The sequence below is a fragment of the Chionomys nivalis genome, chromosome X, assembly GCF_950005125.1.
Source record: "Chionomys nivalis chromosome X, mChiNiv1.1, whole genome shotgun sequence".
Classification (NCBI taxonomy): Eukaryota; Metazoa; Chordata; class Mammalia; order Rodentia; family Cricetidae; genus Chionomys; species Chionomys nivalis.
The window spans coordinates 106321526-106349437 of NC_080112.1; the positions used below are offsets into that span (position 1 = coordinate 106321526).

At 36.7% G+C, this 27912-nt stretch overlaps 1 pseudogene; it reads right to left on the reverse strand.

Moving 5' to 3' along the window:
- Positions 1-18532: 18532 nt before the first annotated feature.
- On the reverse strand, positions 18533-19362 carry LOC130868560 (14-3-3 protein epsilon-like; annotated as a pseudogene).
- Positions 19363-27912: the final 8550 nt, after the last annotated feature.

Here is a 27912-nt window from a genome sequence, read left to right on the forward strand (position 1 = left end):
CCTCACTCAGCATAGTGTTTTCTAATCCCATTCATTTTCATGCAAAATTCAAGGTGTCATTGTTTTTTTTACTGCTGAGTATTACTCTAATGAGTAAATGTACCACATTTTCTTTATCTATTCCTCAGTTGAGGTTGTTTCCACATTCTGGCTATTACAAATAATGCTGCTATGAACATAATTGAACAAATGCTTTTGTAGTATGATTGAGCATCTTTTGGGTATATGCCCAAGAGTGGTATTGCTGGATTCTGAGGTAGGTTGATTCCCAATTTTCTGAGAAACCACCATAATAAATTCCCAAGAAATTGTTCAAGTTTGTATTCCCACCAGCAGTGCATAAGTGTTCCCCTTACTCCACATCGTCTCCAGCATAAACTATCATTAGTGTTTTGATCTTAGCCAATCTAACAGGTGTAAGATTGTACCTCAGTGTTGTTTTTGATTTGTATTTCCCTGATAGCTAAGGATGTTGAACATTTCCTTAAGTATCTTTTGGCCATTTGATATTCTTCTGTTGAGAATTCTCTGTTTAGTTCTATATTCCATTTTAAAGGGTTATTTAAAATTTTGATGTCTAATTTCTTAAGTTATTTATATATTTTGCAGATCAGCCCTGTGTCTGATGTGGAGTAGGTAAAGATATTTTCCCATGCAGTAGGGTGCCTTTTTAATCTTATTGACTATGTGCTTTGCTTTACAGAAGCTTCTCAGTTTCAAGAGGTTCCATTTATTTATTATTCCTCTCAGGGTCTGTGCTACTGGAGTTATATTTAGGAAGTGTTCTCCTGTGCCCATTATTAAAGACTGCTTCCTATTTTCTTTTCTATCAGGTTCAGAGTGATCAGATTTATATCAAGGTATTTAATCCATTTGGACTTGAGTTTTGTGTATGATGATAGATATGGTTATATTTTCATTCTTCTACATGTTGTCATCCAGTTATAACAGCACCATTTGTTTAAGATGCTTTCTTTTTTCTATTGTATTTTAGCTTCTTTGTCAAAAATCAGGTGTACTTAGGTGTGGACATTAATATCTAGGTCTTCAATTCAATTCCATTGGTCAACTTGTCTGTTTTTATGCTAGTACCAAGCTGTACAAAGGTGTTTTCATTGCTGTAGCTTCATAATAGAGCTTGATGTCAGAAATGGTGATGTCTCTGGAAGTTCCTTAATTGTACAAGATTATTTTGGCTATCTTGAGATTTTTTTATTCCATATGAAGTTGATTATTTTTCTTTCAAGGTCTGTGAAGAGTTGTGTTGAGATTTTGATGGAGATTGCATAAAATCTATAGATTGCTTTTGGTAGGATTGCCATTTTTAGTATGTTGATTCTACCTGTCCAAGAGGATGGGAGATCTTTCTAATTTCTGGTATCATCTTCAATTTCTTTCTTCAAAGACTTGTCATATAGGTCTATCACCTCCTTGGTTAGTGTTACCTCAAGATATTTTATGTTATTTGTGGCTATTGTGAAAAGTGATGTTTCTCTGATTTCCCTCTCAACTTCTTTATCATTTGTGTATAGGAGGGCAAGTGATTTTTTGAGTTGATCTTATATCCTACCACATCACTGAAGGCATTTATCAGCTGTAAGAATTTTATGTTAGAGTTATGGGGTCATATACACATTATCACATCATTTGCATATAACACAAGTTTGACTTTTTCGTTTCCAATTTGAACCCAATGATTTCCCTTTGTTGTCTTATTGCTATTGCTAAAACTTCAAGAACTATGTTCAAGAGATTTGGAGAGAGCTGACAGCCTTGTCTTGTTCCTGATTTCAGTGAAATTGCTTTGAGTTTCTCTCCATTTAATTTGATATTGGCTATCGGCTTGCTGTATATTGCATTCATTATATTTAGATATGTTCTTTATATCCCTGATCTCTCCAAGACCTTTATCATGAAGGGGTGTTGGATTTTGTCAAATTCTTTTTCAACATCTTGTCAAATGATCATATGGGTTTTTTTTCAGTTTATTTATATGATTGATGTAGGTGGGTCATCTGTCTATGTGTTACTTTCATTGGTTAATAAAGAAACTGCCTTGGCTTTTGATAGGGCAGAATTTAGATAAGCAGAGTAGACTGAACAGAATGCTGGTAGAAAGAAGGCAGTGAGGCAGATGCTGTAGCTCTCCTCTCCAAGATTAATGCAGGTTAAGATTCTTTCTGGTAAACCACCACCTCGTGGTGTTACAACATTATTAGAAATGGGTTAATCAAGATGTGAAAATTAGCCAGTAAGAGGCTAGAGCTAATGGGACAAGCAATGTTTAAAAGAATACAGTTTTTGTGTAATTATTTTGGGTAAAGCTAGCCAGTGGCCAGGAGCTGGGAGGCAGGAAGCGGCCCAAAGCTCCTACTACATATGATGATTTTTGTATGTTGAACCAGCCTTGCATCTCTGGGATGAAGCCAAGCCAACTTGATCATAGTGGATGGTTTTTTGATGTATTCTTGGATTGGGATTGCCAGCATTTTATTGAGTATTTTTGTATCCATATTCTTAAGTGAGATTGGTCTGTAATTCTCTTTCTTGGTTGAGTCTTTGTTTGGTTTTGGTATCAGGGTAACTGTAGCCTCATAAAAAGATTTTGGTAATATTCCCTCCATTTCTATTATGTGGAACACTTTGGGGAGTACAGGTATTAGCCCTTCTTGAAAGTTCTGGTAAAATTCTGCACTAAAACCATCTGGCCCTGGGCTTTTTTTGATTGGGAGTTTTTTTTTTATGACAGCTTCTATTTCCTTATAGATTATAGGTTTATTTAAATAACTCACCTGCTCTTGATTTAATTTTGGTATATGGCATCTATCTAAAACTTGTCTTTTTCTTTTATGTTTTCCAATTTTGTGGAGTACAGGTTTTTAAAGTATGACCTAGTGATTCTCTGATTTTCCTCAGCCTCTGTTATGATCCCCTTTTCATTTCTGATTTTGTTAATTTGCATGTTCTTTCTCTGTCTTTTGGTTAGTTTGGATAAAGTTTTGTCTATGTTGTTAATTTTCTCAAAGAACCATCTCTTTCTTTCCTTGATTCTTTGCATTGTTTTCCTTGTTTCTATTTTGTTGTTTTCAGTCCTCAATTTGATTATTTCCTGTCTCTACTCCTCCTGCGTGAGTCTGCTTCTTTTTGTTCTAGAGCTTTCAGATGTGCTGTTAAGTCACTAATGTTATCTTTCTTTTCTTTATGTGGGCACTTAGTGCTATGAAATTTCCTCTTAGCATTGCTTTCATAGTATCTTACAGGTTTGGATATGTTGAGCCTTCATTTTTGTTGAATTCAAGGAAGTCTTTAATTTCCTTCTTTATTTATTCCTTGATCCAGGAATGGTTCAGTAGTTCACTGGTCAATTTCCAAAAGTTTGTAGGCTTTCTGAGAGTAGTATTTTTGTTAAATTCTAACTTTAATCCATGGTCATCCGATAAGACACAAGGTCTTATACCATTTTTTTTTTGCATCTGTGGGGTTTGCTTTGTTACAGAGTATGTGATCAATTTTAGAGAAGGTGCCATGAGGTGCTGAGAAGAAGATATATTCTTTTGTGTTTGGGCTGAATGTTCCATAGATGTCTGTTAAGTCCATTTGATTCATGATATCTGTTAGTTCTCTTATTTCTGTGTTAAATTTCTGTCTGGTTAAACTGACCATTGGTGAAAGTGGAGTGTTGAAGTCTCTTACTATTTGTGTGTAGGGTTTGATGTCCAATTTAAGTTTTTTTTTTTTTTTAATGTTTGTTTTACATATGTGTATGCTCTTGTATTAGGGGCACAAATGTTCAGGAATGAGACTGCATCTTGATGAATTGCTCCAGTTATGAATATATAGGGTCCTTCTCTATCACTTCTGACTGATTTTAATTTAAAATCAATGTTGTCAGATATTAGAAACCCCCGATTGTTTCTTAGGTCCATTTAATTGGAAAACATTTTCCCATCCTTTTACTCTGAGGTAGTAATTGCCTTTGAGATTGAGCTGCATTTCTTGTATACAGCAGAAGGCTGGATTTTGTTTGTTTTCATACTCTTAGATTGTGTCTTTATATAAGTGAATTGAGTCCAATTATATTAAGCAATATTAATGTCCAGTGGCTGTTAATTCTGATTATTTTTTCAGTAGTAGTGTTTGTGTGTTTTCCTTCTTTGGGTTATACTGGTGGGGATTATCAGATGTCTGTGTTTTTGTGGATCCTGTTAGCTTCTTTAGGTTTGGGTTTTCCTTCTAGTACTTTCTGTAAGGCTGGGTTTGTAGATATGTATTGTTTAAATCTGTTTTTGTCATGGAATATCTTATTTTCTCCATCGATGGGTGAATTAAAGCATTGCATTTGTGCTTGCATCCATGGTCCCTTAGTGTCTGCCGCACATCTATCCAGTACATTCTGGCTTTGATATTTCCATTGAGAAGTCGGGTGTAATTCTGATAGGTTTACCTTTACATGTTACTTGAACTCTTTGCTTTGCAGCTCTTAATATTCTTTCTTTATTCTATATGATTTGAGATTTGATGATTATATGGGGAGGGGATGTTTTTTGATTCAGTCTATTTGGTCTTCCCTAATCTTCTTGTACCTTAATTGGAATAAACTTCTTTAGGTTGGGAAAGTTTCCTTCTATGATTTTGTTGAATATATTTTCTATGCTTTTGAGCTGGAGTTATTTTTCCCTTTTCTACTCCTATTATTCTTAATTTCCCTCAGTATTGGAGCAAGCTATGTGTCAGAGTACTACCAAGGTTGTAGGATGATATGTGGGTTTGGAGACAGGGTGTGGCTACTAGTTTTGTTGGCCACTGGATGGGTTTGAGTTTTGAGGGAGCCTAGACAGAAAACTCCCTGTTGGCAGTCTAAAAAAGTCAGGGAGGGACCCAGAGTTTTGTCCCTCTGTAGAAGTCCTAAAGAGTGGGGTGTCTCACCATGTGCCTGTTTATTCACCTAAGTCCCCTCAATATTAGAGCAAGCTGTGTTTCAGAGTTTACTACAATTTTATTTCTTATGTTAAAATATTTAGTCTTTACTTTGACTCAGACAGTTACTTCAATCTTTGTTGCAAATCAAACAACTAATTGTATGTGGTAGCTAAATAGTCATAAAAGAATATAATGAACTGAAGTAAAAAAAATTTTCAATCATATTCTGAAAAGTTCCATTTTAGCCTTTTGAGCTGTATGATAATAAGAACAAATGACTAATATAACATGGTATGGCCATCTATGTAACAAGAAAAAACACAATGTATTATATGAGGCTACTAGTTCATTTCCTGGCTTCACTCACCCCAAATAATCACACAAAACTATATTATTTGCAATTTTGGCCAATAGCTTAAACATATTGCTAGCTAGTTTTTACATCTAGAATTAGTCCATTTCCATTACTTTATATTTTATCACTATGTTTGTGGCCTAGTGGCAGGATTCCAGCTGGCAACTCATGTCTCCCCTCTGGCAGATACATGGAGTCTCACTGAATCTACCTTCTTTATCCCTGCATTCAGTTTAATTTTCCCAGCCCATCTCTATTCTGCTATGTACAGGCCCATGCAGCATCTTTATTCACTAACCAATAAAAGCAACAGATATACAGAAGGACTTCCTACATGAATGATGCAAATATAAATCAAATGTGTTTGTGTCAATTCCACCATTGAAAAGCAGGCAATTAGCTTCTTAAACATATGCAATAAATAAAAATAAGATAAAATTAAAAATAAGATCTAATTTTATGGCATATCACCTCTAAAAATGATTTCTAAGAATGCACAGCCATTATATTAAAGGGTTTAGATTTGTAATGATTGTTGGCAGAGACTGCTCATTCATTTCCCAGCTACCCAGATACAAAATATGTACACAGAAGTTGTATTATTGTAACACTACTTGGTTTATTAGCTCATGCTTCTTTTTGGCTAGCTCTTATATCTTAAATTTAACCATTTCTTTTAATCTACGTGTTGTCACATTGTTATAGCCTACTGGAAAGGTTCCATCCAACATCCGATGTCTATCTCCCGTGATGGCTGCATTGGTTCTCGTTGACTCCACCTACTCTACCTATATACCTTTTCCAGCCTGGCTATATTCTGTTAAATCATTGGCTGAAAGCAGTTTATTTGTTAACCAATGGCAATAAAATATATTCATAGCATACAGAGTTTAATCCCACATCAAATAATAGAATTATTTTATGCTGTAAACTATTGTAGATTTAATTAAATCAATAAAAATTTAATTGCTAGCCAATGCTAATTTGAATGGTGGATCATACCTATTCTAGTTAAATTTTTTTCCTCTACATTCACTTAAGTAAGAACAATATCAAGATCTGTTAGTCAGATTTCCATTCCTGTAACAAAAATGACTTAGAAAGTAATATTAAAAGGAAGAATGCTTCATTCTGGTTCTGTCTCAGATGTTTTTATATAATGTTCCTTAGATTTTCTTTGGGTGGAAAAAGAGGCAAAATATCATGGTGACAAGAAACTGTGAATTCTTGAGACTTCTCACCTCATAGAAGACAGGAATTCAAGAGAAAAAATCCAGGGACTAATTCATTATTCAAAGGTGCATTCCCAAAGATCCATTTTCTTGAACTAGGTCCCACATACTAATACCCCATGGTAGATGCATTCAGAATTAATTCATTTATGAGATTAATACCTTTCTGATTTAATCACCTGTCAACAGGGGCAGCAGGTGGTAACAATGTTGGCAACATGAAACTTTTGAGACATTTAATACCCAAATGGTAGCAATATTTATCAATATAACTTTTCTTATAACACATCTTATGCATCAAATGTTACTCAGCAATATTCTTTCTTCACATATTTATTTAGCTCTAAATATAGGTCAGGTGGTTAGGCAATCATTGGTTAAATTTTTGAAAACATTTATTTACTTAAAAAAAATTATCTTTTTTATTTTATATACCAATTCCAGTTCCCAATCCTTGCCCTCCTCCTGTTCCTTCCATACCCCATCCCACCCCTTCATCCACTCTTCAGAAATGGTAAGATACATTGCTTTGAGGAAGGACCAAGGCCCTCCCTAATATATCAAGGCCAAGCAAGGTACCCTCCAGAAAGAATGGGCTCCAAAAAGTCAGGACAAACAGTAAGTAGAAATCCTGGTCCCAATGCCAGTTGCTCTGCAGTCTACCCCAGCCATACAACTGTCACTTATAATACAAGGGCCTAGTTTGGAGCTATGCTTATAGGAATAGGGCCCACTTGTTCATCCTGGCTGCTTGGCTAGCTTAGCCTCAAAATATCCACAAAGAAGCTGTATTAATTAAATCACTGCTTGGCCCATTTGCTCTAGATTCTTATTGGCTAAGTCTTCTTAATTTAACCCATTTCTATTGATCTGTTTATCATCATGTGGTTGTGGCCTACCAGCAAAATTTTACCACATCTATCTCTGGAAGTGGATTCATGACACCTCCTGACTCTTCCTTATTTCTCCCAGCATTCTGTTTAGTTTTCCTCACCTCCATAGCTCTGCTATAGGCACAAAGCAGTTCATTTATTTATTAACCAATCAAAGCAACACATAGACATAAGGACCACCTAAATCATTTACCCTTTTCTGTTTAAACAAAAAGGAAGGCTTTAATTTTAACATAGTAAAATTACATATAACAGAGCAGTTATCAAGCAAGAATTACAGTTACAATATTTATATATACTTTGTCTTTTATCATATCTAAGGAAAACTATAACTCTCTACCTATTCTTCAACTCCGCGAAAGACTCCAGAAGGATATAATATTATATAATTAAACAGGAAGTGCATTGTAAGCAGCTTCCAAAATTCTAGAATTGACAGAGACATCTTAGTGACTGGACAGTCACCCAAAGATTTTCACAGCATTGGGGCATCTGTCTTCAACCTACTGGCCCATAATATCCAGCAAACTTTCCATGAAGCAGGAAATTTCAGAGACAGTACCACTTATACTGGCAGTTTTCAGTCATTTTCTTCCATGTCCTGCAGAATGTCTGGCAGACTCTTTCATGATGCAGAAACCCCAAAGGACCATCTCACCTTTAGGCAAGTTCAGCAGTTATTTCTTTGTGAGTACTTCATGTCCAGTTCAGCTGTTCAGGCAAGAGAAGTTCCTTGCCCAAATGGCTATCAAAGTGCATAAGGAGCCTCTTTAGTTCCCATCATCCTCTTGAAGTAGCTTGTTGCTGCCAGGAGCAGATGTGTCTCACTGTCATGAAAAGTCATAACTTCTTAAAATATTTTAAATTCCATATTCTAAAGTTCTCTGAAAGATTTTAAGAATACCCATCTAACTGAAATATATCTCTATATATCTAGAAAACCTAATATGACTACAATCTTGACTATTATTTAGATGACTATCTATTAACTTATATTTCTTAATCATACATTATATTTTTAAATGAACTACACAAATGCAATACCTTAATCAAGAGCAGAAATACATATACATATAACAAATTGACCTTAAATTTGTATCAGTAAACCAAGATCCATAGCAGTGCAAACTATTCATCCCTATCATAACTCCCTTTAAATGTAAACAAGCAATTATAAACAATATTTGGGAATATGGGCATAGTTCTGTTCATACTGCTTTCTGCTGTATGGGGGTGTTATTAATTAGGCCTTTCATCCTTTATCCTGTGTGCTACATTCATTTCAGTCAGCAGTTAGGCAAAGTAATTTTTTGAGGGTGCTCACAGTGACCTTTCATGTCGTCTTGGTCCATCAAACCATATTAGTCTGGAAGCAATCCATAGGTTCTCATCTTCTGTGAAAACGAAGAAGAACATATCCTTATGTTTTCCAAAACAACATATCCTTAGACTCAAATTTTAAAATTAAGATACCTCTATATTGACTTAATTTAGCAGTCCATACAATGGAATGTCTCTCTGTACTTAACTCGCTCATAGTCAAAAAATTCAAACACAATAATATACATAATCCAGACTCTGTAAATTTTCCTTTTTTTACATGGCTTATTTTTCTTTACTCCTTTTAATCTATGACTTGTACTCTGTCTTTTTAAAGACTTTCCCCTTTTTGTTAAAGAATTAACTTTATTTTTATGACTCTCTATACTCCTTTTCTTATCTCTTTCAAGCCTATGTACATTTATTCAACAATATGACTCATCTGAATTGGTCCTTGTTGCATATCTCTAATTCTTTACTGTCTAGGAGTGCCTTTTAAAATGCTAAGTGCTTCTTAAAACTTAAGAGGAACCATTGTTAGGGGAAATATGGAGTGCCTGCTTGCCTGCCCAGTCTAAAACTTAAGCAGCACCATTATTATGGCATAAACAGTAGGGCCTGATTTCTCTGCACAGCACAGTTCAGCATGGCAAGCTGCTTGCTGCCTCTGAGAGACATGCACAGTGCCCCATCTCTAGGCACACAGTCAGTCCACATTGCCATTAAGCAAGTTGCAGCAGTCTGCTCACAAACCTTACTCAAATGCTCCGTCTCCCAAATGAGTCATAGGTTGTGCTGGTAGCAAAGCCCAGAAAATTGGTATTTTAAATGGCTGTGGCTTTTTTCCTGTTACAGATGAATCAGAAAAATCTCTCTTAAAGGAGCTGTGGCAAGCAGCCAACAAACAGCAAAAAGCTGTGTTAAATTTTTTTGTCTAGAATTACTTTTTAAGCCCTCTCTGGTTTTACATGGATTTAGTTGGCCATGTGGGTGCCAGTTGCAGAAGGAAGGCCTACTCGTTTGTCCCAGACACCTGGTTGGCTTAGCACTGAAATAACCACAAAGAAACTGTATTAATTAAATCACTGCTTGGCCCATTAGCTCTAGCTTCTTATTAGCTTACTCTTACATCTTAATTTAACCCATTTCTATTAATTTGTATATCACCAAGGGTTCATTGCCTACCAGTAAATTTCACATCTATCTCTTGCAGCAGATCCATGATGTCTCCTGACTCTGCATTCTTCCTCCCAGCATTCTGTTTAGTTTTCCTCACCTAGCTCTGTTCCCCTATAGATATGCTATAGGCCAAAAGCAGTTCCTTTATTCATTAACAAATCAAAGCAACACATAGACAGAAGGACCTCCCAATAGTTGGTGAGCTCCCATTAGCTCAAGTAAGCTGTTTCACTGGTGTAGTGATGAGGAAAGTGGGCCACATCCTGCCACCTGCCTAGCTTTACACAAATTAATTACATGGAAACTGTATTCATTTAAACACTGCCTGGCCCACTATATCTAGCTTCTTCTTGGCTAACTCTCACATCTTGCTTTAACCCATATCTAGTAATCTGTGTATCACCACAGGGTCGTGGCTTACTGGGAAGATTCTAACCTATGTCCATCTTGGGCAGGAGCTTCATGGCATCTTCCTGTCTCTGCTTTCTTCCTCCCACAATTCTGTTCTGTCTTCCCCACCTACCTATGTTCTGACCTATCAGGTCAATCAGTTTTCTTTATTAATTAACCAATGAAAGCAACAGATAGATAGAAGACCCTCCCACATCACACTGGTCTTGAACTCTTTGCTCATATTTTCACTCTTCCCATACTTAGACTGGACTTTGGGAGCTCAGCCATGTTCTCCACTGTGGTGTTCTGCTTATGCTTACAGCAGTTAATGGATGAAGGTTCTATGGATACATTTAAGACAATCATTAATCTGACGAGAGGGCAATGCCAGTTAGGGTACCAGCTCTACTACTGCTTAGAGTCCTAGCTGGGATCATCCTTGTGGTTTTCTGTGAATTTCTCTAGTTCCAGGATTTTTGCTAGCCCCATAATGGCACCCTCAATCAAGATATCTCTTTCCTTGCTCTCTCTCTCTCTCTCTCTCTCTCTCTCTCTCTCTGTCTCTCTCTGTCTCTCTCTGTCTCTCTCTGTCTCTCTGTCTCTCTCTCTCTCTCTCTCTCTCTCTCCTTTCCCCATCTTGACTCATATTCCCTCAAGTTCTCCTTCCCACTCCCCTTTTTCCCCCTCCTCATCCCTTTCTTCTCTCCCTTCTCCTCCCACTTCTATGCTCCCATTTTTCTCAGGAGATCTTGTCTATTTCCCCTTCTCAGGAAGATTTATATATGCTTCTCTTAGATTTTCCCTTGCTATTTAACTTCTTTGGATTAATGGACTATAGCTTCATTATCATCCACATCCTCTCTAACATAAACTATCTTTGGTGTTTTTTTTTAATCTTAACTATTCTAACAGGTGAAAGATGGTACCCCAGAGTTATTTTGATTTGCATTTCCTTGATGGCTAAGAATTTTGAAAAGACACTTATGTGTCTTTTGGCCATTTGAAATTTTCCTGTTGAGAGAATTCTCTTTAGAACTGTCTTCCATTTTTAATCATATTATTTAGTATTTTGATGTCTAATTTCTAGGAGCTCAGTCCTCTGTCTGATATGGAGTTGGTGAAGATCTTTTTCCATTCAGTAGGCTGCCTTTTTGTCTTCTTGGTTGTGTCTTTTGCTTTACAGAAGTTTCTCAGTTTCAGGAGGTCCCATTTATTAATTGGTGTTCCCAGCATTTATGCTCCTGGTATTATATTTAGGAAGTATTCTCCTGGGCCCATGAACTGAAGGCTATTTTCCAATTTCTCTTCTATCCAGTTTAATGTGGTCAGATTCATATTGAGGTCTTTAATCCATTTGGACTTGACTTTTATGCATGGGCACAGATATGGATCTATTTTCATTTTTCTACATGTTGACATCCAGTTATGCCAACACCATTTCTTGAAGATGGTTTTCCCCGTTGTATAATTTTAGCTTCTTTGTCAAAGATCAGGTGTTTCTAGATGTATGGATTAATATCTGTGTCTTTGTTTTGATTCTATTGGTCAACCTGTTTTTATGCCAGTACCAGGGTGTTTTATTACTGTAACTCTATAATAGACCTTGATGTCAGGGATGGTAATGCCTCTAGAAGCTCCTTTAATGTACATGTTTGATTATCCTGGATTTTTTGTTTTTTTCATACAAAGTTGAGCATTGAGTATTTATTTTCTTAGGAACTATATTATTCCTTCCAAAGATGAAGTATTTATTTTCCTATCTAAATGAATACTAAGCTAGTAAAATATTTCATACAATCTTTGAATAATCTATGCTTCTGTTTATTTGCATAGTATTCCAGTGACACCAAACTGACCTTGAACCAATATGCTACTTTTTTCTAACAAAGCAGATTCAAAAACTGCAACTTCATGGTATCATTGGTTCTTTTACCTGAAATGTGGTAAAGTATTATGAACAACAATATGTTTTATAAAGTTACAGAGGTGGGTTTCACAAGTTCAAACCATCTTGCTATGTTATCCAAAGATGTAAGGCAGTAGAGGCAGAGGATCTGAACCATAGGGGGACAGAAAAGAATGCATGACAGAATTAATCTTTGTTTTTTTATCGAGAACCTACTTCCATTATGATTTACAATCTTCTGTGACAGTATTAATTTATTTACAGGATCATAGCCACTCCTCACTTATACAACTTTTAAAGCTCCAATCTCTCAACACTGCACATTGGATATTAAGTTTTTAGTATGTGAAATTGGTAAAAAAATATGCACATTCACACCTTTTGTATATAGCTTTCAAGGGTAAATCTGCATTCTAGATTATTTAAAGGAATCACAGTACTTAATAGAGAGTACCTGTTCCAGACCAAATTCATACTGACTTAATAAATCAGTGACAATGAAGTCCAAGGAGGATTACAATATGATCTGAAAATTAGATGATGCTTTAAAGAAAACCATTTTTTTCTCAATGTCTGTCTGTATTTCAAGGCTGTATTAATTCTGGAAATATGCTCAGATATCAATCTACCATTTTTTGCATGTCTCAAGAATTTCAGGGTACTATTGTTGAATAGCATACCCCAGTACAACAGAAATAATTTATCCATATATTATGAAATTTTCTTTGAAATACAAAGATCATACAGATAATATCAGGTTCATATACCGCCCAAGCAACTCATGCAATTATATCTGTATATGAAGAAATCAAAGATCAGGAAATGATCCTTCTACTCTTCAGCCCTATCCAAAATACAAGCTGAAAGTGACCCATTGTAAACTCTAACAGCAGGGTAATGGGGATGTGAAAGAGTGTTTTGCTTTCAAATCCTAAAGGATGTACATGTGCCATCAAATCTCTTACAAATCTCTGGAATATATTCAAACAAAAATGCATGTAAAGAGAAAGGAAGATTTACACATTTAGCAGAGCTTAAAAGAAAATTTGAATCATAGTACTGATTGCAACTGGTCACACTGATTATGAATGAGGATCGATTTGAATCAAACACCATCTATGCTATCCTATCATAAGATCTTCATCAAGGCACAGATGAGCAATCTTCCAGGTCAAGCTCATTATTTAAAAACTAGAATGTGGTTACTTGATGTATAACAAAATCATAATAACAAGTATAAAACCTTATAGCTTTCATACTCATTTCTCAGTGAGCATTTTGAGATATGAACTTGAGTTGACTAATGAATAAATGACCACTGCATTGTGATAAGTCTCATATTTCACAATTCTATACAATCCATCAGTGATGACTTTCTAAATTGGATTTGTTCCATAAGTGAGGAACATTGTTGAAGCATTAACTAGATTTATTGAGATTAGAAATGGCTTCCAAAACAAGCTGCACCTACATCTGTTGTGCCTGCAGCAATATAAGTACAATGGCCTTGAATTTGGCAACAATGACCACTGCTGGGTGCCAAGCCCAGCCATGCACACCTGCATCTCAGCACTTACAGGCAATTTCTTTGTCAAATATTTGGCCCTATAAATTTCTGGAAAGCAAAAAATGGAAACTATGGTAATAGTCAGCATCTGAATTGGGAACACAGGAAGAGTCAAAGCAGAGTTTTTGAAAATGGAAAAAGAAATAAAAAGCTCAATTACTTTTCAATTCATAGATCTTACTTTTCAGGATCAAGCTTGACATTTTGTTTTGGTTTGAAATAGCATGTCTATTTCTTTAATGAAGAAATCTTAAACAACATCAAGATAAAAAAGATACTAAAATAATATATTATAAGATCAAATTTTATGTTGCTTTCCTGGAGGACATTTTTTCCTTTTCTGTTTTCTTTTGCTTTCTTTTTTCTCCCTCCTTTCCTTCCTTCCTTTCTTTCTTCCCTTTCTTTCTTTCTTTCTTTCTTTCTTTCTTTCTTTCTTTCTTTCTTTCTTTCTATCTTTTTCTTTTTTTCTTTTTGAAAATGTTGATACTAAGAAATTCTTTAAAGCTTTTATTTCTTTTCCAAATGTTATCTTCTTACTTCTGCTTTAAAAACTTAATCACAAGTTATGACTTGAAAATGTAAAACACCATGGAAAATTGCTCAATAGTACAATTAAAAATAATGTATATGGGGAGATAAACCACCCTATGTTCTAACCAAGAGACTTTTGCATTATTAGGTTTTTACCTAACATCCTGTATTGCAAGAAAAGCACTACCTGGAAAGAAAGTTTTGTTTTCAGTACCCTCTAGTTAAAAAAAAAAAAAAAACAAGGGGGCTGGAGAGATGGCTCAGCGGTTAAGAGCATTGCCTGCTCTTCCAAAGGTCCTGAGTTCAATTCCCAGCAACCACATGGTGGCTCACAACCATCTGTAAAGAGGTCTGGTGCCCTCTTCTGGCCTTCAGGCATACATGGAGGCAGAATATTGTATACATAATAAATAAATAAATAAATAAATATTTAAAAAAAATAAGTAAATAACCCCTGTCATCTGCTTTCTGCAGCTTAATTTCACTGCTGCTATCAGCAAAATATTTTTTAAAGTAATTCAAATTTCAAATGTATAAAACAACCAAGAATCTCTTGATTTTATTAATTTTCTAATTATAGATATGTTAAAGGAAAGATGACAGAATTATGACCCTCCAGTCTAGCTTAAATAGAATAATTTCCCAGGAGATCAGATAGAAAAGACTTCAGTGGAACTGATAACTCTTTATATAATGAAAAGGAAAAACTGATCAATACCAGGAGGGAAATCTTGCAATGTCTATCTCAAATTGGCCATAGGCACTTCCAAAGCCAAACTAACCAACAAGAATAAGATGACAAGAGGCATTTAAACTTCTTTAGTCTAGTTGCTTAAAAATCAAAACTAATGAGTATCTGTCAAGTGTATTCTTGACTCCTATTAAAGATCGAGCCTCACTGTACTGAGTATTCCTTTTGTTTTATAGGATAAATATGCATTTTAATTGGGAAAATGTGTATGTTTTATTTAGGAAATACATACGTTTATGTGTGTTCATGCAATGCCTTTGTCTAACATGCTCTAAATGTACCTGGATCAAAACATTACAAGTCCAAAACACTGTTGAACTGAATGAGGCAAAAAGGCTGAGACAAACCCCTTAACTATATTCCCCCCGAAAATGAAAGGATACAGAAAAAAATCACGTGAAACATGTAACTTTCTTTGGTGTGTTCTGAATTCTGCAACATCTAAGGTATTGATCATTATTAGAATAAAATTAAGTGATAAATATTTCAAATATATGCTTATGTATGCATACTCCTTGATAATTGCGCAAAGCTTATTTATAAAGCACTGGGTATATTTTCCTAAAGTCTTATATACTAGTATTCTATTTTGATACCGAAATGAGACATTTTTCCAGTAGAAATGCTTGTAATCCATCAGATGAAAGTTCATGCATCATGCTTAATGATTACTAAGTGGGTGAGATTTTGAATAAAAATATTTCATCTTTTTTTGTTTTGGTTTCTTTGTTTGTGAAATGGAATTATTACATCAAAAGTGTGTGTGTTTTTTTCCTAATGGTAATTTGTTAATATTTTTATGGCTTTTTTGAGGTGATCTTTCCAAATTCTGTACAAACAAATTAATCACAAGTTATGATTGGAAACCAAAAGACACCACATAAAATTCACTGAAAAATTGTTCATTACTATATTCAAATATAAAGGATTTGGGCAACCATTTTTTTTTTGCTAGTCCAACTACCCTATGATTAAACTATGATCATATGACATTATGGTTGGTAATGCATTATGATTCAGATAATACATGTTGAACATTTAAGGAAACCACCACATGGGCCCACAGAAAGAATATATAGATATAGATATATAGATGTCAACAATAACTATGTCTATCACATTCATCTCTTTTGCTTTTTACTCATGGTTAAATGCTTTTTTATAATTTTTTACTTGCTTTGTGAGATAGTGTTTCATATGTCCCATGCTTGCTTTGATCTTTGTATGTATGGAACTATGATAATGACTTTCCTATTTAACTATATCCACCTCTTAGAAGGTGGGGTTAGAGGTTTGTGCCACCATGTCAAGTTTAAAGTAATGCTAGGAATTAAACCCAGATCAATCACTCTATCTATTAAGCTATATCAGTAGTCCCAAACAAAATAGTTTATCAAGTTGTGATAAGTCATATTAGTTAAGAAACTGCTATTAGAGTCATATCTGTGTTCAATTCCTAATTCTGTAATCCAATCTGTCAATAATAAACAAATCGTCTTCAACCTAAAATTTCCCGAGGAATAGTGTGGAAATACAAATGCTTATCTCATAGGGAAATTGTTTATGAGCAAATAGAAAAATTCAATTTTAGAACTTTATCATTCTTACTACCACTTCATATTTTTAAACTTGTTTTATTTTTTTCTATAGAGCATTTACTAACATTTGCTATTATATTATCTATTTTATTATTTGTTCTCTTTAAATTCTGTCAATTTTGTGTAAGTAATATTTGCATATTATCAAGTTTATCTCATTTATGTGGTTGGCAGTTGTATGGCTGGGGAAGACAGAGAGGCCACAGCCAGGGGCACCAGGATTTATTCCCATTGCTTGTACTGGCCTTTTGGGAACCTATTCTCTTTGGAGAGATACGTTTTTCAGCCTAGATATAGTAGGAAGGGATTTAGATTTCCCCAAAAGCAACATGCCTTACCCTTTCTCTGGATTGGATGGGGCTGGAGTTGGAGGATATCTGGAGTGAATGAGAGAAGGGAAGAGAGTGGGAACTTGGATTAGTATGTATAATTAAAAAAATAGTTTGTTTTCTTTTTATAAATGAATTGATAAATGAAAAAAAATAAATAAAATCAATAATCTTATATTAAAAAAATTCTCAAATGAATAAGTTTTGAGTAAACAGAACAGAATGCTGGGAGAAAGGAGCCAAGTCAGTGAGTCACCATGATTCTCTCACTCCAGACAGACACGGGTTAAGATCTTTCCTGGCAGCACCAGCTACTTCAAGAAGAAGATGGGCATCGAAGAGGCTCCTTATGAAATTTGATAGCCATTTGGGGAAGAAACTGCTCTTGCCTGGACTGATGCATAAACGACACAGAGAACCCGCAGAGGACTGCTGAACTTGCCTAAAGGTGAGATGATCTTTCAGGGTTCCTGACTCATGAAAGAGTCTGCGAGACATTCTGCAGGACACAGCAGAAAATGACTGAACTGTCTTTGAAATTTCCTGCTTCATGGAAATGTCTGCTGAACACTATGGGCCTGAAGGCCAAAGACGGATGCCCCAACGGTACAAATGAACTTTGGGTGACTGTCCAGACAGCGAGCTGTCTCTGTCATTTCTAGAGTTTTGGATTTCTTGTTTTCTTAGGTAATATTATATCCTTCTGGAGTCTTTGGTGGAGTTGAAGAATGGATACATAGTTATAGTTTTCCTTAGTTATGATAAAAGATAAAATAGATATAAATATTGTAACTGTAATTCTTGCTTGATAACTGTTTTGCTATATGTAATTTTACTATGTTAAAATTAAAGCCTTTTTTGTTTAAACAGAAAAAGGGGGGAAAAATTCTGATATATATATATATATATATATATATATATTAAAGTAAGCATTCATTTGTTTTTTTAAGATACACAAAGAAGGTGAAATATTTACCTTAGGATGCTCACCTATTTGTTTACTAGAATATGTTAGGACATTTCTGTTCTGGTTTCTTCCCTTTTACTCTATTCTAGTGGTGCACCTCATGTGACCTGTGGATGTCCAGTATGAGCAGCACCTTGGAAATGGATTAACAACACATATTCTCTGGTCTCAATGTAGATATTGGTGCAATTAACTTCCTTGGGTTTGTGTTTTCCTTCTAGTACTTAGTTAAAATGTGGAACTTCCAAGGGGAAGGGGGAGGGAGAGTGATCAGAGATGTATTCTCTTGTTGCTTTTAATACATCTCACTGATTTTCATATTCCACATCCGGCAATGCTTCTTTATTCTGCTCTTCACCACTGCCCTATGATATGGGATTCCCTTCTTTATGTTGTGATTACCATTGGTTAATAAACTGTCTTGAGCCATGATAGGATACAGTAGAGCTAGGCCAGGAAAACTAAAATGAATGCTGGGAGAACAAAGGCAAAATCAAAGAGAAGCCATGGAGCAACTGCCAGAGACAAACATGGTGAAACTTTGCTGGTAAGCCACTGCCACATGGTCATACACAGATTAATGGAGTTGAGTTAAATTAGTATGTAATAGTTAGTGAGAAATATGCTTAAGCTACTGGCCAAACAATATTGAAGATAAATTATTTCTGGAGTCTGGGCAGCCGGGAAGCAAACAATTGGTCTCTTACAGCATCCCTGCATATCTGAGGTCCAAAACATCAGGTTATCACATAGCAGCTGCATGATAATCTTAGAATCCTTATAGCCTTCTTCACTCAGCCTGTCCAGTTCTCCAATAGCATCATCAAAAGATGCTTTTGCCAACCTGCAGGTACAGTCAGGGAAATTAAGAATTTAATGGTAGAATACGGAAAATTTGAGTGCAAGACTTAAACAAATGGGGTGCATTGTAGGAAGTTCTGTTATTAGTATGTCACTAGCAGCTTTGTAAGCCACAATGTTCTTTCCTGAGACCTTTTTCGTGTCGTTTCCTATAACAAACTCAGCCAGATACCTGCGGTAGTCCCCTTTCATTTTAAAATAGAAAACTTTGAACTTGCCAGTATTAGCTGCTGGAATGAGGTGTTTGTCCAGTACATCTAGAATGTCACAACAGATTAATTTGTGCAAATTTTCAACCATTAGCTGGTAATCCTGAATCATCTTTAGTTTGTCCTCTCCTCCCTTATTTTCTTCCTTCTATTCAATGATGCTGATTATTTTCCAGAATGCTCTTCTGGCTCCAAGCCATTTTTATATGCAACAAATAAAAATGTTCATTCTTCAACTATGAGCTCCACATCCATCTCTGCTGCTTTCCTTATTGATTCCATCATTTCATTAAATCACTCAGCCTACTCTGCCAGCTTTGCCTGATACATCAGATCCTCCCAATCATCCATAGTAGCAGTGGCTCCTGCAGTGTCTGCCCAACAGGTGGAAGTGGATAGCATCTCCAACTCTCATCTTTTCACTCCATCTTGATACTCTTTATGTAAGATATTTTATAAACCTGAAATTTAGGTGTGATGAGTCCTGTTTCAATTTTTCCTCAATGTATTGTAATTTGATATTGTTTATAAAAGTTTACTTCCAAACACAGATCACGCAGGCTTTTTTGATGTTGTTGTTGTTTTTGTCTCCAAGTTTGATAATATTTCATTTTCAGTATTTAGGTTATTGGATTGATTTTGTGTATTGTTAACATGAGAGCTATTAAATAAGACTAGAGAAATGGTTTTCAGCACAGCAATGTTATATAGCTACTTCCCCCAACTTGAGAAATTTCATCCAGCAAATAAGCAGAAGTCTCATGAGATCAAAGTAAAAAAAAAAGATTCATACATCCAAAACTCATAAAACTCTATAGAGTATAGAATAAACAATTGCACAGCCAAAGAGACTTTATCTGTGGATTTACCTGTGAGTTGCTCCCTGAACTCCAGGGAAGCAACTTTCTGTGAGTCATTTATGTAGCACTGGACTTTTTGATTATGCAGCTTCCTTTTAAGTCAATATTTTTCTTGTAAGTAATCCCTCACTCATGTTCCACAATACACTCACTGCTTCACCAAGTGTCCTAATTGTGTTTCAATTGTTTTAATAAACATCCCAGGTCCATAATAAATTGGTAGAAAAAAGTGTTTATCATGCTTACATACCCCAGTAATAGGCCATCATTGACAAAAGAGGAGGGCAGGAATACAAAGCAAGAAGCTGTAGGCAGGAACTGAAGCAGAGACATTGGAGGAATGCTGTATATTGGATTGCTCAGTTTGCTTTCTTATACAATCTTGTACCACCTGCCTATAGGTGAAACTATCCAGAATGGACTTCCCATATTAATTATTTATCAAGAAAATGTTCCCACAGACTTATATATAAACCAGTCTTATAGAAGATTGGGTCAAGCTGACAAAAACTGAACTGCACCCAAATGTAGATACATGTAGAATCATCACTTTGTGCTGCTATCATTGCCTTATCTGGAATGATAGACGTATTTTTTACATTTATGGTTCCTCAGGAAACAGTCAGAAAATAGGTAATCAAGGTTTCTCTATTCCAGTTTTTGCCATTGAATTTCTATCATGTCTATTAATTTTCAGTTTACTTTATTTGTGTCTATTTTTCTAGAACCTTTATTATGTTGTGATTATCTATCTATCCATCTATCTATCTCCTTTTATCAACACCATATTTTTGATTACTACAGTCTACATTGTAGTACACTGTTTATCATTGTGGAGGAAAGAGATTTATAGGCAGAGAATAAATTTACTTTTTATATCAGGGAAGAAAAGAAATAGGTTAATTTCATGCAATATAAGAGGATTCACTGGCAGTAAAAGGAGTGCAGCCTATCGTGAAAAGCAATCAAGCTGCTGGAGTCTCCGCTTTGTAGACTTACTCATTTGGTTAGGGTGAAGAACTTTACTAGTAGTTACATAGCAGCAATACCTTAATGTAAATGAGGTCAGTACACATTGATGAGTTTTGTCCTGGGAGGTTATTGTGAGACACCACAATCTTTACCATGCATGAACATGACATGAAAATAAAATCAGGAAGCCAGACATAGTAGCACACACATTTAATTCCTATGTCTTGAGGCAACGGCAGGTAGATCTCCAAGTATGAGGCCAGTCTGGTCTATAGAGTAAGTTCCAAGAAAGTCAGTGCTACACAGAGAGACTCTGTGTCAAAAAAAAAAAAGTGTAGTGAGGAATGGCGGGCCACTTCCCACTGCCCAGATCCCAGCCACTGGATAGCTTTACACCAGAAATAACAACACACAAATTGTATTATTTTAAAAACTGCTTGGCCCATTAGCTCTAGCCTCTTACTGGCTAATTCTCACATCTTGATTAACCCATTTCTAATAATCTATGTAGCACCACGAGGTGGTGGATTACTAGGAAGGATCTTAACCTGCATCCATCTTGGAGAGGAGAGGTATAGCATCTGTCTGAGGCATCTGCCTCACTTCCCTTCTTTCCAGCATTCTGTTTGGTCTACTCTGCCTATCTAAATTCTGCCCTATTAGGCCATGCAGTTTTCTTTATTAATTAAGCAATGAAAGCAACAGATAGATAGAAGACATTTCCACATCAAAAAAAGAAGAAACAAATAAAAAGAAAGAAAGAGAAAGAAAGAAAGAAAGAAAGAAAGAAAGAAAGAAAGAAAGAAAGAAAGAAAGAAAGAAAGAAAGAAAGAAAGAAAGAAAAAAAAACACTTTTGACTGGTCATTTAGTTCTGGCATGAATTTGGTCACAGGTTACAAGCATAAAATGTTGTGCTATCAGATTTTAGTACTTTGGTACCCCAGATTTGATTAGAGTAGTGGTTCCCAACATTCCTAATGATTTAACCATTTAATACAATTCATCATGCTGTGGTGACCCACAACCATAAAATTATTTTATTGCTGCTTCATGACTTTACCTTTTGCTACTGTTACTAATTGTAATGTAAATAAATCATAATCAAGATATCTGACATGTGACCCCTTTGACTGAATTGTTCGCAAAAGGGATTGTGATTCACAGACTGAGAACCACTGGGCTAGAGGCAAAAATTTCTAGACCAAGCTTGTGAAAATTACCTGATTGCAATGTAATTGAATTTTCTAGTCTCCCCTCTCTTCATTTTTATTCCCCTTCACTCTGTATGTACTAAATATTAAAATTAAATAATATAATCTATTTTTTTCTTTTTAATTTGTCATCATCTTGGTCCAGTTCTGTTGTCATTGGACACAGAAAAATTGAGCTAGTACTCAAATAGAAGCTTTTATTTTATACAATTGGTATCCTAAAAGTTAAATTACAGTCAATTGATTTTTCCCAAATATTTTAAGAATAGATGATGTACAAAAAGTCATTTCAATAAAATGATGAAGGTTTCCATTTGAGAGCAAGAACACAGAAGATCAAATTAAAACATGAGCAAAGAATCTCAAATATTTCTTGAAAGAAGACACATAAATACCAAAAGGTATACATTTTTTTTATAAATCACTAAGCATCAGGAGAATAAAATAATACAAGCTATAACCTCATACTTGTTCATTTGGCTCCTAGAAAATAAAGAAAAATGTTGGCCATGATGAGGAGAGAGAGGAGGACACTTGAATACTATAACAATAGATATACATTAGTGTAACAATTTTGCAAAATGATCTGCAGGTTTCTCAGAAATAAAAAGAAGAGGTATCATATAATTCAGCAATTCTACTTATTATATGTTCATGGGTACTGAAATTAGTGTTTCCAAAAAGATATTGCATGCACATTTTCATTATAGCAATATTCATAACAAATAAATGGAATCAGTATGTGTCCACAGACAGATAAATTTATACACAAAATGGAATACTTTCCAACTTATGAATGAAAGAAAATATGGTCATTGCGGCATGAATAACCTAGAAAAGTGTGTGATAAGTAAAATATGGCTATCCTGGAAAGAGATATATTGGATAATCACATTTATATGCAAAACTTCAAAAATCTAAGCTCAGAACAAAAGAGTATCCTGTTGGTTGCCAGGACTGGATAGTAAGAAGGTAGAAGGGAGAGTGGAATAAAAGGTTAAAGTCACAGATAATTTCTGAAGATCTGTCATATAGCATGGAAAATATTTCTTATAATAATATTTTGCATGTTTGAATATGCTAGAAGAATTTGTATATGTATAAAATCATATTGCACATACAAGAAGTCCTTGGATCACAAAGAAATAGTGCCATCAATACTAATATGTGAAAAGACTTCCATGCCAAAGCCTCATCACTAGGCTTCAGGGATAATGAACACTATGAAAGCATTGAGGAAGTAACATCTTCCCTTTTCCCTCCTATTCTTTTCTTTTATCCCTACCCATTTCTCCTTTGCTTTTCTGTGCATCTTTTATCGTTCTTCTGTTCAGATAGTCGAAAACGACTTCTTCCATACACCTTCTTTTGTCATTTATTTGATCTTAAACATGCAGCTGCCTCACCTTTTAAATTTTTTATTTATAATATTTTATGCATATGAGTGTTTGGTTTGAATATATGTATGTGTACCTTGTGCATGCCTGGTCCTGAGTCCAGAACTGTTCATTAGATTCCTTGTACTGAAATTACAGATACTTGTGAGCTACCACGTGGGTGCCACCAAACTTAGGACTTCTGCAAGTATAACAAGCACTTTTAACCACTGAAATATTTCTCCACCTCTACCCTACTCTTATTATTGAACCTAGGTCTCATCTTATTTTTGAGAATCTTCTCAGAGTCACCCTGCTGGGAGTATACCTGCTAGTTGACAAAGTCTCAATTTCCCTTATTTAATTATTTCAGAGACCTTTTCCACACAAGCTTTCAATTTTTTTAGTCATTTTATTTGGTTAAAAAATCCATTCGAAGATAATATCTTCCTTTTGCATTAATATTCCTATAGGGGAAATTCAGGAAGGCAATAAGACTAGAACACAATTATTATTTGAATCCATCCAATCCATATGGGGCTCCTGTAATTTCTCTTCAAGCACAGTTAATTCTTTCTCAGCTTTACCTGGTAATTCCCTGGGATTTTGTTACCTTCTATGGTTTTGTTTAAATGAATTACTAGATCAGATGTTATCCTAACTGCTGATCATTGACTAGGAATGTCTCCTAACAATCTTTGTAAGTCATTAAGGTTCCACAATTAGTCTCTCCTAATTTGTGCCTTTTGTGTTCTAATTTTTGTAAACCTATTTCATAACCTAGGAAACTGACAGAATCTCCTCCTTATTTATTTCCAGGAGCAATTTGTAGTCTTTATTTATTCAAAACTTTCTTTACTTCTTCAAACATTTTTTTTCTAAAGTATCTACATTTGAATAAGATAGCAAAAAGTCATCCATGTAATAGTAAATTAAAGATCTGGGAAATTGTTTTTGTATTATATCCACTTACTGACTTACAAAGTATTGGAATAGGGTGGGGCTGTTGAGCATTCCTTGTAGGACAGTCCATTGATATCACATTGTAAGCTGAAAATTATTATAAGTAGGCATTGTGAAGGCACATTTATCTCTGTCCTTTTCTTGTAAAGGTATAATGAAAAAAATCTTTTAAATTATTAACTATAAGAGGCCGTCCTTGAGATAATAAAGTGCTGGGAGCCGATTGAGTGGCTGCCATTACAAGATGGCGCTTGGCCCCGGCCTCGCTTGCTGGACAGCTCCATATTAGGCAATGCAGTGGAACCGTGCCTCTCGTATGTGCAGTGACGATGATGTGCTTAGGGCCAATCCCGTGGCCAGGAGCATCGGCAGGCGTGCATCGGCCAATCCAGGCACGACTCATTCCCTTACCCCCTATATAAGCAGCTGCCGTTTGGTGCTCGGGGCCCCTCGCTTCCACTCTCCCTTCAACCAAGAGGCTCCAATAAAGCGTGATTTGGGAAGAATCCTCGTCTGGTGATCGTCTTTTCCTGCTGGTCAGGGAGTTCGCCGCAACTGGTGCCGGAAACCCGGGACGCTGGGACAAGCTTTGGTACAGAGTGAGGGGCCAAAGAGGATTCAGAACTTGACACGCGGAGCGGCGACGTCAGTGAGTCTCCCAGGTATGATGATTTCTGGGGTTGCACCTGAGGTGTTTTGCTTGATCTTTGTGGCCCTCATAATTGCTGTTTTTCTGTGCTGCTTTTGGTTGCGCAGGGAAGGGAGGAGGGCACAGCAAGCACACCAGGACAGCCTATCAGAGTTGGATTCAAAAGGGGGGGACTTAGGCAGGTCTAGACAGAAAAGAATAAAGATAAAAAGGATAGTAAAAAGGAAAAGGATAGAAAGATAAAGGGTATACCTAGAGAAGAAACTCAAGAGGACCCTCAACGGGAGGAAGGGGATGAAAAGCAGAAAAACCGGCTTTACCTACTCCTCACAGATTTCACTGACTTAAATTTGTCGGAGGATGAACTCAGCTCACAGGAAGAGGGGGAGCTAGAGGAGGAGGCTGCTAAGTATGAGGAAGAAAGGTATTAGCGGGACTATCACCGTCCCCCAGCCTATAACCCACCCTGTGCTCGCGCACTGATGGAGGGTGTGTCTCGCCCCTCGGCACTGCCATTAGGTGCACAAGCAGCTGAACCAGGAAGGGGTTGCCATTATATTAGCCAGAGCACGGGCACGCTTAGCCTCAGCATACCCGGTGATGGAGGATCCCGTCACCCATGTCAAGACCCACTGCCTAGAGGCCTGGGCAGCTTGGGGCAAACCCACCCGCCTTAAAACTGACAATGGCCCTGCTTATTCCTCAAAAGGTTTCCGCGCCTTCTGTGCACAGCTTCAGGTGGAACATTCCACTGGCATACCCTACAATCCCCAAGGTCAGGGGATTGTGGAGAGGGCAAATAGAAGCCTTAAAGAACTCCTACAGAAACAGAAAGGGAGAATAGCAGAGATAGCTTCCCCCAGGAACAGAGTTGCACTGGCACTCTTTACTTTTAACTTTTTGATAGTTGACGGCCGGGGCAGGACAGCTGCTGATCAGCATGCTGCAATGACCCTTGAAGATAAAGGAGAGGCCGTCATGTGGAAGGATGTGTTGGATAACAAATGGTATGGCCCGGATCCTGTCATCAGAAGATCCAGGGGAGCTATTTGTGTTTTCCCACAGGGTCAAGAGGTGCCTCACTGGGTTCCGTGCCGACTGACAAGAACCATTAAGGATGATTCAATTGCTCCCCAGCCAATGGAGGAAGGCCATGATCCGGTAGAAGATGACGCCGCTGCTGTTCCTGATGATGGTGGCGATGACAATCCGGATTCAGGCGGAGCAGAGATGGGGAATACTGTCTGCCTTCCCTAAGCCGATTCCTGTTTGCCACAATGCCGTGGTTTTCCCCCGCTTTTTTATTACCAACAAGGATTTGGGCCTCCCCATGTTACAGGCTTTTTGGTTCAATGGAACCTTCTTAAAATCTGCTAATGCCCTATAATGGCTCCTCTGCAGGGTTAATGGCAGTTGCTCTTATCTCTCCCCTTTTTGTGTTACTTCAGGGAGGGCAGGCTGGACAGAGCAACTTTAGTTGTGCTACCAATGCCACTAATAAGTGCAAAGTGAGTAATGGTACAGGCTATTCTGGGCCTCAATGGGCCCCTGCTAATTTCACTAGAGGCTGCAACAAAAGGTTTTTGGATATAAGGATTGTTTTTTGCATGCTGCATGGGAGAATGTATAGTCTGCCTTTGGCTAATATGCCACCTCCAAGCTCAAACATCTCGAGATAAGGTTGCGGTTCTACAAGCATTAGTCACTTTGGAGAATGGCGATTCACCCCAAGTATGGTTAAAAGGCCAGTAGGTTTGTTCCTTGCATAGCCTTTGCACTCTCAGGGAGAAATTCTCCATTGCACTGAGGAAGGTATGCATTTTTACTCTGAGTACTGCCTTTGCACCTCCCAGGAGTTTATTCCATTGCACGGGAGAAGGAGTACCAGGAGTTTTGGGCCTCTTTGATCGGTCCTCGCATCATGAGGTGAGGACCTGAACGGGTGTAAGACCTTCTCACTGGCCTACAGAGAAAAACAAACAGGGGGAGCTGCTGGGAGCCGATTGAGTGGCTGCCATTACAAGATGGCGCTTGGCCCCGGCCTCGTTTGCTGGACAGCTCCATATTAGGCAATGCAGTGGAACCGTGCCTCTCGCATGTGCAGTGACGATGATGTGCTTAGGGCCAATCCCGTGGCCAGGAGCATCGGCAGGCGCGCATCGGCCAATCCAGGCACGACTCATTCCCTTACCCCCTATATAAGCAGCCGCTTGGCGCTTGGGGCCCCTCGCTTCTGCTCTCCCTTCAACCAAGAGGCTCCAATAAAGCGTGATTTGGGAAGAATCCTCATCTGGTGATCATCTTTTCCTGCTGGTCAGGGAGTTCGCCGCAATAAAGAAGGCAAAAGAATTCAGATTGTAAAGGACCTATAGGTTAAATTACAATGTTGACAGCTATTAGATGTGTCATCATTCTCTGATTTCCAGATTTCAATAACAATCACAGGAGATTTCCAAAGGCTTGTTGATTCTTCCATATGGTGAGTATATAGTTGTTCTTGTAGCTGCTATTCTAATGGTGCAGTTTCTCTTCTGTTAATGACCATTGTTTAATTGTTCCTTCAGCTAACCATTTCAAAAACACCATTGATACCTCCAAAGGTTTGCTAGTTGTTCTGTGTTATTGTACACAATATTTTATGATTTAATGTGTGGGTTTTCTCTGATAGGCTTTAACCAAGAAATAATTACTTTTCCATTTTATGTGAATACCTGGAAATTACTTTATGCAGCTTGAGTTCAGTGAAGATAACACTCATCATAAAAGTAATAAATGTCCATTGTAGAAAATTTAGAAACTGAGGCTACCCACCCAGAGGGGTGAGCGTTCACCCGCCTGGCCGGAGGGGAGTGCAGAGCAACTCCAGCTC